Below are 13,865 nucleotides of genomic sequence, written 5' to 3' on the forward strand. Positions count from 1 at the left end.
CCTACTATAAATAATACTATCTTATTTAATATTTTCACTTTCAATAAGCTTAGATTATGTAGTCATCAATATTGCAAGATCAAGATTTCTATGTAATTCATAATACGATTATAAATTATAAATTAAAAAATAACTTATGGTTCAGTATTTTTATTGGTAAAACACAATTTAATCATATCATAATATTATTATAATTTAATTGATTTATTAATTTTTGATTAAATCCAATTAGGCATTGTAGGTATCCTGAGAAAAGGAAATGTATAATTTGATTTTAAATCACTTATGAAAATATACACATATTTTCAATATTTTTAAATTACTGTAAGAGAATCACTTCAGAGGAAAATTATATCGTACTTGCAATTTTTGTTTTAGGTATTAATATTTAACTTGAAAATATTATCAAGTAATAAATACAAAATAATTTGTGAATTATCATGATTTCAAATACTTATTAAACAAAATAAAAACAAAACCGTACTTTTCAAAAATAAAATTATAATAGAACACAGAAAATGGAAATAATCTTAAGCACAACTAGTTTTCAATATCATCAAATTTTTATTTTTATTTAACTTAAAAATAGAATAACCTTAGAAAATGTAAATACATGTTTCAACAACATATTTTTATCAGTATTTTCTTGACATAATATAATATTCAAAATATTTTCACTCTTTTTGACATATAATTATTTACTTATTTTAATTTTTTATTAGTCAACGTATGATAAAAATTTTTTAAATCAAAGAACCTGGCAATTAAATACAATATTTCTTACAATAGTTGCACTTATACAGCAATAAAAAATTACAAAAATTAAAAACTTACAATGTTTTTTTAATGTAATTTTAAGTTCAAAATCTTATAGAATTAGATTTTTAAACCAAAATCCAAAAACTTAAACCATCTTCATTTTAGTTAATTTACTGTAACTTAAAAAATATTACTCTCATTAACGTTACTCCATTATACGTAATTTTACTATTATTGTAATATTGTTTTCTGTACTCAGATATTTTCAAAATACTTAGACTAGAAACTAGAAATTAGTTTAAAGTTATTTATACCTCAAGACTAATCAATCCATACCGTAAAATTAATAGGAACAAATTTAGAATAAAGTGTTTCCAACCATGTATTATTATATTTAATTTTCAATTTTTTATGATTACCTATAACAGTTTTAGTTTATTTCAAATGTCGTACCGTACGGCTTACATATTGTAAATCGTTGTTGAATTGTAATTGTAATAGTTAGTAATAGCTAGTATTAGGTAGGCTACCTAAGCTATAAATTATAATATTATGATAAATATAATTTAATATATGCGATATTACAATATTTTAGGAAAAAAAATATTCAACCTACCGCTAGATTGTCTTACCAAGAATATTATAAATAAATTATTCTTAGAAATAATGGCTGACAAGTGACAGTCTGACATAGTGACACGTCGTATCCGTTCAGAATCGTTTTTCGTATACAATGATTTATAATCAACTTTAAATATAACATATATTATCCATTTCATAACACTGACCTACTCAATGATAAAAAAAGCTCGATTTTTTTTTTATATTAAATTCATACCTATCTAACTTGTTGTTTAATTGTTAAAACTTTTATTATTTTATTAATATCAAATTGTTTTAAATAACAACAACATAAAACATGCAGTTATTAATATGTAACAATCATAATATTTAACATTCTTATTCAGTTTTTAAATATTCATAGTTTATTATTTATTGACAATTTTAATTATTAAAAATTATAAATAGTATATTATATAACTTAAATTAAAATACAAATAAAACATATAATTACGAATAATTAATTTAATTTAAATCGTTCAAAATATTTGGTTTGTTTTGTAATATTGTGTTTACACTTTACAAGGAACTAAAAAAAAATATTACGTCCGTATAATATTGCACAAATATCTTACATGTCATCATTACATAGTTATCAGTGAATAATTATAATAATTATATCATCGATAAATAATAATACAATAATTATTGTTTTTAATAATATTATATCAACTACAATGTATCAATTCTGTTACTAATTATTGTTAGAATAAAGATACATCTATTATCATTATTATTATTATATTATTATATTGCATTTTCAAAATAATAAGTTAATACTTAGCAGCATAAATAAATATTTGAAACGTGTGAAATATTTTTGATCCATGCAAACATAAATTATTTGAAACTAAAACATCTATACATTAAAAAAAATGTCTTAGGTTAATATAAGTATGTATAAAAATATATATCTGCGTGTGTGGGTGAGTGTTTGGTCTAATATTATACAGTGGTCTAGCAGGCTAACAACTTATACTCTATATAGTTTACACATACAAACGTACGTCAGCCGTTAGAGTAATAACAGTTCTTCGGACATGGGGTGGTTCCTGAAAGGTAAAAAAACTGCTAATGACCTCTAATACCTATAAAAGCAGATTGTGGAAATAACATTTTTTTTAAAAATACGACAAATATAAAACAAACCCTTTCTATAGTCCCTTCGTAACGGGTTGAGATTAATTTTGGTTTTATGTCTTGATTGCATGACGTTCAATTTTGTGTGTGTATGCGTCAACTTAGGAGCAGAAGTGAAGGTAAAGAAAAAAATTCCTCTAGTGTATCATAAACATAAATAAGATATTGGATAACAGCCGTCTTCGTCCGTTGCGTTTCTGAATGTAATTAAACGTTTGAAATGTCGATTTTTACCCGTGAAATAATAACACAAGAGAAAAGAAAAGAAAACTCCTCGGAGTATAATGAAACAAAGAAAGAAATCATATATTTTAATTAAATTACTTTTAAATCAACAACTGTGAACTTTAATAATAATGAACAATTGCAGATGTATTAAATATATATATGCTATATATTAACAAAGTATAAATGTTTAACCAAAATTGTAAGTAGACTAACAAAATCGATTTTCAATTTAACACAGTAAAATTTTAATGGAAAACTTGGAATTAATGTTTTTATTTAACTATATTCAGCTTAACTAAAACACGCATAGTTTATATTATTATTATACATAATATATTTATATGTAATTAAGATAAAACAAGAAACGTATTCAAATACGATTGTACATAATTCCATAATAAGCATATTTAAATTTTTAATTTTTAAAAACATCTAATTAATTTACCGAAACTGTTAAATATAATTTATAGTTACCAACAACAAATATCAAAAATAATATATTTTCTCTACCAATTTTAAAATAAAATGATAGGTATTAATATTTTATTGATTTTAATACAATTACTAATGAATTAAAAATTGAAATATTTGTTACGCCATATTAATGTTTTAAAATAATAATTAATAATTGAAATGGTAAATATAAATTAACTATGAATGTATACTAATTTTATTTTATTTTAAGTATTCAAATTACTGAGTACAGCTACCAAATAATATTGTTATTGTACTAATATTGCACAATTTTTATTGTTTGAACGGACGTTTCACGAAAGAAGTAATTTTTTTCAATAGATTATATTTTTATTTATTCCTTTTTTTTATTTGATTATGTTGATCAACTAGTGAATTGAAAATGAATTGTAACTAAACTATAATTTAAATATCAAAACGCAGTCGTCGGACCGTACTACCGTAAGTAAATGATTTCAGACCAACAAATACACCCAATCGTATGAGATCAATTTTGGTCGGAAAAAACACCCTTATACATCAGTTACATATATATAATATATTTATAATAATACTGTATAAAGTGTATTATTTTCATTTTATCATCCCCATTTTTCTATTATTGGGGTGAAAAATAATTTTACAAAACACCCTAAGACCACCACTGTGGAGGGATTTTACAGTTCACTTGCTCGACACTATCCAATTTTTATATAGATTTAGACAATGAATGGTATAAACCTGTATACGATATGTTCATTGTTCATATATGCAAGCAGTAAGTTGACAGTTATAAAATCAATGAGACAATCATGATTTAGGGTCGCTGATGGTATATGACGAACAAGATCGATTATGATTCATGATATTATTATAGAGTCCCTTAGGTTAGTGTTCTTACAAAGAATATTTTATTATTGTGTTTTTATTAATTTATCATAAATCAGTTTATTATTCTATGGGCTTGTATGGGAAGATATCATAGTGTATTATGCTACACAGAGAATAGCGCACATTATAGGAAAACTTGAAGAGCCGTATAGAAGTATATTTATCTATTATTGTAATATTTCATTTTGTTCAAAACACATTTTAATATATTTCAGTTAAATCTACACTGAGTAATAACTGACCACCGACATTTCAAACAAATACAATTGAATAACTGATCATTTTAAAATGTATACATTTAATGAATTATTTTAAATATATTATAATCATATTTAAAACGTACAATTCAAGTCTATAGAGACTAGAGCGGTAGGTATGTATTCAATTTGTTATTTAATGTATTATTTTTTGGAAAAATTCAATAGGACTCATCTAAAACACAGTTTTTAATAAAATATTAAACGTATACGCATTTAAATTGGTATACAATATTAATTGTAACTAGGTAATCGAATACAAATAAACTCTTGACCTCAAGTCTTGATTTTATGATACCTTTTTTTTTTTTCCTGTTTTAACCGACGACGCCGCGGGATCTGCTTTCACATTGCTTCCGCGGCGCCGCCATCGTTTATTGACGGTATCAAATATTAACACATACGTGGGAGGCAGACGGGACAGCTACCCGGCTTACCCCGTTCAAGCATTTTCAACAATTAAATTTTACACTAACAAAGTCATAGGTATGATAGGAATGATTTTATGATACCTATACTCATCTCAAGGGACTTTCTTTAAATATAACAATTTTTTTTCAGTAAGTACCTATACCTAGGTATTTCAAACAACAATACAAAAGAACATTTCACGCAATACAGTTATTACTTATTACAACATTAATGAAGATTTTACAAAATGATGAATGTACAAAAGTACATTGGATGAAATTTAAAGATGGATAAATTCTCAAAACGAGTGTAATAAGCATTTTCGAGTTAAATTCATAATAGGATAGTAGGTACTGGGAATAGATAAGTATATTTTTAATATCACTTATTACAAAATATTATTATACTTGGAAATTCTTAACGTTCTGCGTAATTTACGTTATATACCTACTCGTATATTTTATTATAGGCACATAACTTTATTTTTTACAACAGCTACAAGATTAATTTAAATAGGTACCTATCGATTTTCATCTAAATATATATTTATTTATTTTTACATAAAATTATACGCTTGAAATTATTATATTGTCGTAAAACCAGCAATTTTATTCGTATCCGCAACCGGATACATATATTGTCGTGTTCACACCCGTAGATTTATAATAATTATTGTCAATCATTTACACCCACAACTATACAAGGACCAAGTGTGTGTGTGTACACGCGTGTTGAATTAATCGGTGTTTTTAATAGAACACACACACACACACGTTAGAACAGCTGTAACCAGTCATTTTTTCGAGGTTCAAACAACGTGCGATTACCTACCACTTGCGGGGTGAGACGAACATAATATTATATCATAATAATATACGACGAATAGTATTATATATACCTACTTTGTACAAAATATTATATAAATATACAGTCCACGCATTTGTATACACACACACACACATATATATATATATATAGTCGTTCGGTTCTTATTACTTCTCTGACGTGGTTTTTTTTCATACCACGCCATTTATAATATATATGTATTTTGGTTTTTTGCCCTTTTTTTTTATTGTTTTACGTGTTGTTTTTCTTTTTTTTAAGGTTATGTGGGGCGGTATAATTATTACCGTCAAAAACTGTGCACACGTCATCGCGTGCAACACAACAGTTAGCAGGATCCATATCACATGATGTTTTTCGATGACTACTGAACAGAAAGTTATTATATTGAGACGCCAGGGCGCGGCGGTTGTATAGGTACACCGTGTATAATTACTATACGCGGAATCGTCACCCGCGGAGGCCAATTAATTATTACTTATTAGCAATCGCGATTCATTGCGACCAGTCGAATATCGCAGGACCACGTGACCGACAGAAAAAGGCTTCAATAATGTGTTGACGCTGTTTTTGCCGTCGACAATATTATTTTGTAATATGCATTTACAAATAATTGGCGGATTGGAGTTTGAAAAATTCCAAGAACTTCCCCGCCCCCGCAGACCGTTATACTTATGCCTGCGACTACTGCAGTACAGCTAGTATACTTCCATTATTTCCAATCCTCCCACGTCCCCTCCCACCACACCGGCACCACTGAACTATACTCTACTTAGAATTAGAATAATCAAGTAGTTGAATCTTGATATCAGAAATTATATAGTTCCTCACGCAATCGCTACAGACACGTGACTGGAATAGTTAAAACCGACATGTATGGTCATAAAATGCGGTTATTATTAAGAGACGGAACACGTGAAACGGTTTGGTTCAATGCTGCTTCATTTTTTTTCGGAATGTACATGTTAATTATTATGCTTAAAGTTTCCATTTGTCCTAATGAGAAATATAAAATAAGTACCTTGGTAGTTGAGTTGGACTTCGACGCATAAACAACACGTGAATGGTGAATTTGTTTTTTTTTTGTCGATCCCAATCGATATTCTTAATGTTTTTCAGACGTCAAACTTTATACGAGCAATATGTAGAAAAACCCAAGGTCAAAATTAAATATATCTCACAAATAAAACTAAAAACCTTAAACCAATTATTGTTTTGTTTTATCGCCCATAACAGTTTTATTTTCGATTGTCTCACAAATTCACAATCTTATCAAAACAAGAATTAAATTAAGTACTTTCTTACCAACATATTATTAATATTTATTATATTGGTATTCTTGATAAATATTTTATACTATTTTACCTAGTACCACATAAATCTATTGATTTTATAATTATTATGTAGTATTTTAAGTAGAACATGTACTTATAAATACATTAAGTGTATAATATGTATTGTCATTCTTTTTTATCCAAACACCTTATGAACAATGGTTAAGAAGTCTAAAAATTATTCTATTCAAAAATCTATAGACAATTTAAATAATAAACAAGATAAGTTAAATGAAAAAAATATTTTACAAGACTATTAACAGTATTAACTATAATATAATAATATTTTGGTATAATTTATTGAATTGTTTTCGTATAACGTATGGTGTTATATTTGTTTTCAGAGTATATTATTTTTTTTTTACATGATTAATTACCTATATAAAATATGTAACATAATTTAGATAAATATAAAAAAACTGCTATTGTCCTAAAAACACACAATGGAATTATCTGAATTATCACAATTATTATAGTTTATCTACATAGGTAAAATGCTAGACACTCCAAATGGGCAGACTACAGCTCACTAACCATGATAAAATAAAATAATAATTTTCTATCCACTGAACAATTTGATGCAAATTATAGTGGTACCATTGGCACCTATAGTATTACACATTTACAATATATAAGTAAAGTTGAAATTAAAATTTTAAAAGGTTACACTCACTCAAAAACATTGATTTACTGCTTTGTTAGCAACTAAACATACATAACCACAGGCACGAATTACACAAAATAATAGAAAGGGTTAACCATCAAACAAATGTTATAGATAACAAACTCATAAAGAGATATGCTCCTCATACTCTTCAAATATCATACCATCTCTATGACATTTTATATCTAAATAAATTTAAATAAATTAGTATATCAAATCTTGAATAAGTGATTTTTAAGTTATTTAACCTTTTACATTAAGGATAAATTATATTGGTAATAGATTCATAATAAATTTACAAGATATTATGGGAGCTATAGTAATTTAAAAATCTTAATAATTAGATAATATTAATCTATCAACAATTATCATTTGTGAAAATAATCCAAGGTGAATAAAATAAATACTAGATCCAATCTGACACCTATTTTATATTTTTATAAAACCGTTTTTAAGGACTATTCTCCTTCGTATCAACATTTTAAATACTGAAAAACTACTCATTTTAATTTCAATTTAAGTAGATATATATGACCATTTAATAAAAAAAAAAAATCTATTTAATAACTTTTTGTGGTAAGAGGGTTCTTATTTGAAGTTTAGAAGTTTAAATTATCACATAGTATCTACTCCTTTAGTCAGAGGTTCCCAACCTTTTTTTACTCACGGCACCCTTAGTCAGTTTCTAAAAATCCGGAGGCACCCTATGCCCATTGGCCTATAGATTAAATTATTATATTTCAAAAAATTTCGCGGCACCCTGGTTGGGAATCTTTGCCTTAAGTAGTACTAAAAATCTCAAGAATTTAAAAATATGATCTTGAGGCATATTTAAAAATTCTAAAATCAAAATATGAATAAATTAAATAGAAAATATAGATGGGTATGATTAAATAATCACCTTGCATATTATAATAACTTATAAGTTAAAGTTAGATCAATATATATTTAGGCTTATTGTATAAAATAGGGATATTTCAACAGGTATTATAAAATAAAATTCAGATTTAATTCAACGTCTTTAATATTTTTACTATTAAGTAGGTACCTAAAAGTATGAACACATAATATACAATATACATTGTAATAAAAACCGCGTATAAGCGTACAATCATGTGTTTACATTTTTTTTAAACTATCTTCTATATAATGTAATCGGCTTTTGCTTTAGTATTTTTATGCATCAAAAATTATGTTTTAACATTGCCATTTATTTGACAATAATATCAAAAACCCTATACATACTGGTTATTAATTCGTAATTTCAAAATGTTCAATTTTTCTAATTTTTTTATAACTTGAAAACTAAGAATATGAAATCAGCAAAATAAAATTAAAAGAATAAGATAAATATTATTTACTTAATCAGAATCATATATCGACAGAATTATCCATTCGAGTTATGTTATACCGATTTATTTGAAAACTCTACCCTTAGACTGATCACCAACACTGTACATAGATCTTCATAAGACTATAAAATACAATTTAAGATATTAGATAATTAAATAATACTTATTTTCCATTTTCGACACAATATACCTACCTATTAATAAATTACAGATCACAGTTAGATAGGTCCTATGTATACATAATAATATGTAGGTACCTATAAATTATAATATATCATTAATATTATAGGTACTAAGTTATATTTAATGAAGAATTATTTTTAGTCCTCATAAAAATATTTCCAAACTTAATTCATTACAGGACATTTTGCATTTATGGAGACTACAAAAAATTGGAATTGGCACGTTTTTGTATCATTCCATTCGTTCTTTATGAAGGTTTGTTTGAGAAAAAAGACATTAAATACCCACTTTATATCCCCTCGACGATATTAATAATACCTGTTTAAAAACTCGAATGGACTTTTTTTATGGCTGTTTGAATCAGTTTTGCTGTGTGGCATAATGTAAAAAGAGCCACTCGAAATAATGAAACACTGTAACATTTTTTCGTTGTCGCAGAATAAAACTTAGCTTGAATACTTTACTATTCACCAACAAACAGTGGTTTTTAACTTTGAGGTTTAAATAGTTTCATTAACTACAACATACCTATAATATAATGTATTGTTCATATATACACAATACACGTGTCCTATAACTTTTACCGAAAACGAATATATGTATTTAGGTACCTACAATTTATATAGGTACCAGCATTCAGCAACCAGCTGAATACCTATTACCTATCACCGTAAATAGTCATATACACGTGTATATATCATTATAGTATTGGTGAATATATTTGTATCAGTGTCGTGTTTATAGGGCAGGGGGATATAAAGGGTGGACACCTTGAGTTTAATTTAAAAAAATAATTCTTTGCGTTGAAAGAAAATATTTGTTCATACATGCAAGTATTTCTATAATGCAGATAATACTCGCCACCATATTACCTAATGTTAGTGTTTAAATGTTTTGACTAAACGAGCGACTAATAATTAATGCTCAAATACCCAGTTTCAATGTAGAGAAAATAAGCATAAGATATTTTAAATGTATACATTATAATATATATAACTCTGATAAATTATGTAAAATATTATAGTAGGTATACAACAAATTATATTATAATAGCTATAGCCTATCTATCCAAACGATTTCGCAAATGTAGAATAGACTAAATAAGTTGACCTTATCAGCATGTCCCAGAATAATAAAATTATGACAGATAGGTAAGTCATTGATGGCTCAAGTCTAAAAAACAAAAAGTTGAACTTTATGTAATAAATATTATACAATAATGAAAATAATATGTTAATTGCCTAGACAAAAGTTATCTATAGTATAATAAAGAAATAAGTAATGTTTAAATATCAATGACATATTATTTTTGAAAAAGCATTCATTTAAATCAAAAATTATAATAATATAATATTAATACTTAATAACTTAATAGCAATAGGTATATTTAGGTATATTATATTTTGTTTTTGCAGAACATATACTACACATATCTACACTGCAGGTAACGAGATATATCTATATGACTATATAGCCGGAGAGTCCGGGTATAAGTTATGTTAATTAGCGAGCTCTGGTCTATAACTTGTAGACTATTAAATGCAATAATACTTTATAATTTATGTAATGCTTATTAACAATTAAGTCATATAGGTACCTACAGTTATTTTATAATATAAATAGAATTTTAAATTTTATTTTAGAAAAAAATATATAAATAATATTATATAACACCAAATCTATAATATTATACCTATTCATATGTATACATTTTAATTTTTTTAAAACACTTTTATCACTTTTTTATTATTTATGAATCTATTCAAAATATACCTATAGGTATATATATATATATATATATTATATTTACTTCTACATAAAATAAATCTATTTTATCTTACACATTTATTGCGCGTTTATTAATAGTATTATTTATTATATGTAGTTAGTCACGTTAAATGAAGGGATATGTAGTAAAACACTCAAATAGTGTTTAGGATAACAATGTGGAAAGTGGAAAACTAACTCGAGTTCTACTTAAATTAAGCAACTATAATTATTATCATATCATTAAATTAAAAACAAATCCGTTTTCCATTTGTATAAAAATAGTAGCAATTAGGTTTTGGTGTATTATATTTGAATATTAATTTTACTAAAAACTGACTAACTACTGCACGATTAAAATGTAGATAGGTACCTTCAGCCTACTACCTTAGAGAACATTTTAATTCTATTATGATTTTATTAATTAACGACCTAATAAGTAATTCACTATGCGCACAACAAACTTCAAGTCCTCGTTTAACCCTTTTAATATAAATTGTCAGCTATTTTTGAAGTCACGATACATAAGTATAGGTAGGTACTTACTTACGATATACTATTCGATTCATTCATCATTAAACTTTTACGTGACTATTAAATCTATAGGTTTTCAAACATCAGAACGGTTTTAATTAATTTTAGGCTATTTAGTGTTCATACAACGCGCTGATAAAACTTAATAAATACATAATATTATATGAGTCTATATCGGTATATTATAATATTATGAGAAAAGTGTTTATAATATCTATATCACCTATTTTTAGTTGTTTTTCTCAAACAACGTAATCGTAGTTATTTGATAGAGTGACGCTATCATATAGTGACCGCGTGTGGCTAAGTACAGACCTTTTCGTCTACCAATACTTATCTATTTTTCCCGGATTCCTCAGTAGGACAGGTATCGGTTTTGTGAAAAATGGTTCGTTTGTTTGTCACGTAGAATCAACAATTTGAAAATAATAATAGGCAGGTAATCGAAAACTCAACAATCGACGTACCTACTACAGATATCAATACATCATGATAAAGATTGATGATTTGTTTGTTTCATTATATTTGTATTTACTTCCATATAAATTGAATTATAGGTTATAGGTACACTACGCATATACAGTACCAATACACAAAAAATAAATAAATACAAATTACAAAAATATCTGCTTAAAATGTTAACAGTTAGAACGATTTAAAAATTTAAAATCTTAAACATAAACCCTATTATTTATCTTGGTACCTACACCCACCATATGTCCATATCTCTCCAATACATACTTTAATTTACTTGATACTTAAATAAAAAAAAAATATAGTAAACTATAGCAGATAGCTTCTGTTGTATTGTAATTAGTAGGTGTCTAGATTTCGAGAAGGAATCTGTTTCTAAAAATAGTAGTTTATAATAGCTGTTGTTATATTATAACTTTTTGTGTTTTCTTAATAATTGAGATTCCAAAAATGGTAAATTATTTCTACGCAAAATCATCTATAAGTAGGCCACATGGTCAAAACTAATTTCTGTGTCTGCACCTAGATTTGGTCACCGTTTGATTAAACAGCTTGATTGAAAATATCACTTAGGTTGTGTATAGGTACCTAAAACATTAAATTACATTAGGTAAAGGTAATATACATAAATTGACATTGACATAGCTAAAAAACGATAATAAACAGTAAACACTTATATTTATATATATACTAGCTGAATAACCAGGTTTCGCACGTGTGTTAAATGATATTTATAACTGAAATGACAAATAAAATAAAATTGGAAATAATACCTAAGTGATTTAGTTGTAGGCTCATTAGTCATTTGGTAAAAACGTAAAAATATTGTAAAAAAAAATCGTTAAATTATTTAAATGACACGCTAAAAAACCATAAACTTTAAATACAATCTCCCCTCAGACAAAAAAAAAAAATAAAAATCAGGCAACGCAGTGACACTCAGAAGAGTATTTGGAACATCTCAGTGAAAAAAATTGAAAAAAAGTTAAATAGTTTCGTCACAAAATTGGAACATTTTAAAGGCCTGTTCTTCTTTTATATATACCTATAAGAATATATTCTTTGGCCGAGTGTGAGCGATTGAAAATAATTGTTGTTATTATTATAACAAATTATTCCAACTTACAAGTTACAATCCAATATCCATTATATTAAATATGACTATATTAATTAATTAGGTAAGTATATTACATAAATAAGAAGAATTTAAAATACCAATTCTGATAGGTACTTACTGCCTACTGTTTTTATTTAGGTATTATTATTTTTTTTATCGTTTATATTTTATACTACGCAATACGTACCATCAATTGATAATTTAACAATAAGCCCATGTAATGGATTTTAAATATGTACAAGATAAATATATAAATATTTATGCGATGATGGTAAATACTAAATTCAAACGATCACCTCCTCCTCTCGCATTGCTCTGTAACCCTTCCAGCTAGTCATAAAAAAATCATATCTACCATTATTGTGAAATCGTTAAATTAATCATTTCGCTTAAAATCTATAACATAATATTTTTTAAATTTTTACTGCACTATACTACGAATCCAAAAATTTATGTTCATGTGAAAAATGTATGTACCAATGTACCTATAATACAAGTATATTTCATTAAATTTCTCTTTTTATTTTTATACTTCATTAAATACCAATGATTGTTAATAATAATAGTTACCTAATATACTTATTATAATGTTCAAAACTTTAAAAAAGACATTGAACTACTAAATGTCTTCAAAATCGCCACTATGGTCACATGTATCATTATATTATGCAATGAACATAATATTCAATAAACTATTCATGCATATTGTATAGGTGGACATAAGTATTAATTTTTGAGGGATTAGTCGCTTTTCACCCACCTCAAAAACATTCTTCTTTTAATATTGTAGCATTTATATTACCTTAATTCTATTGAGTAGATATTTACCCGATTTGA

Source organism: Rhopalosiphum padi, chromosome 4, assembly GCF_020882245.1.
Source record: "Rhopalosiphum padi isolate XX-2018 chromosome 4, ASM2088224v1, whole genome shotgun sequence".
Lineage (NCBI taxonomy): Eukaryota > Metazoa > Arthropoda > Insecta > Hemiptera > Aphididae > Rhopalosiphum > Rhopalosiphum padi.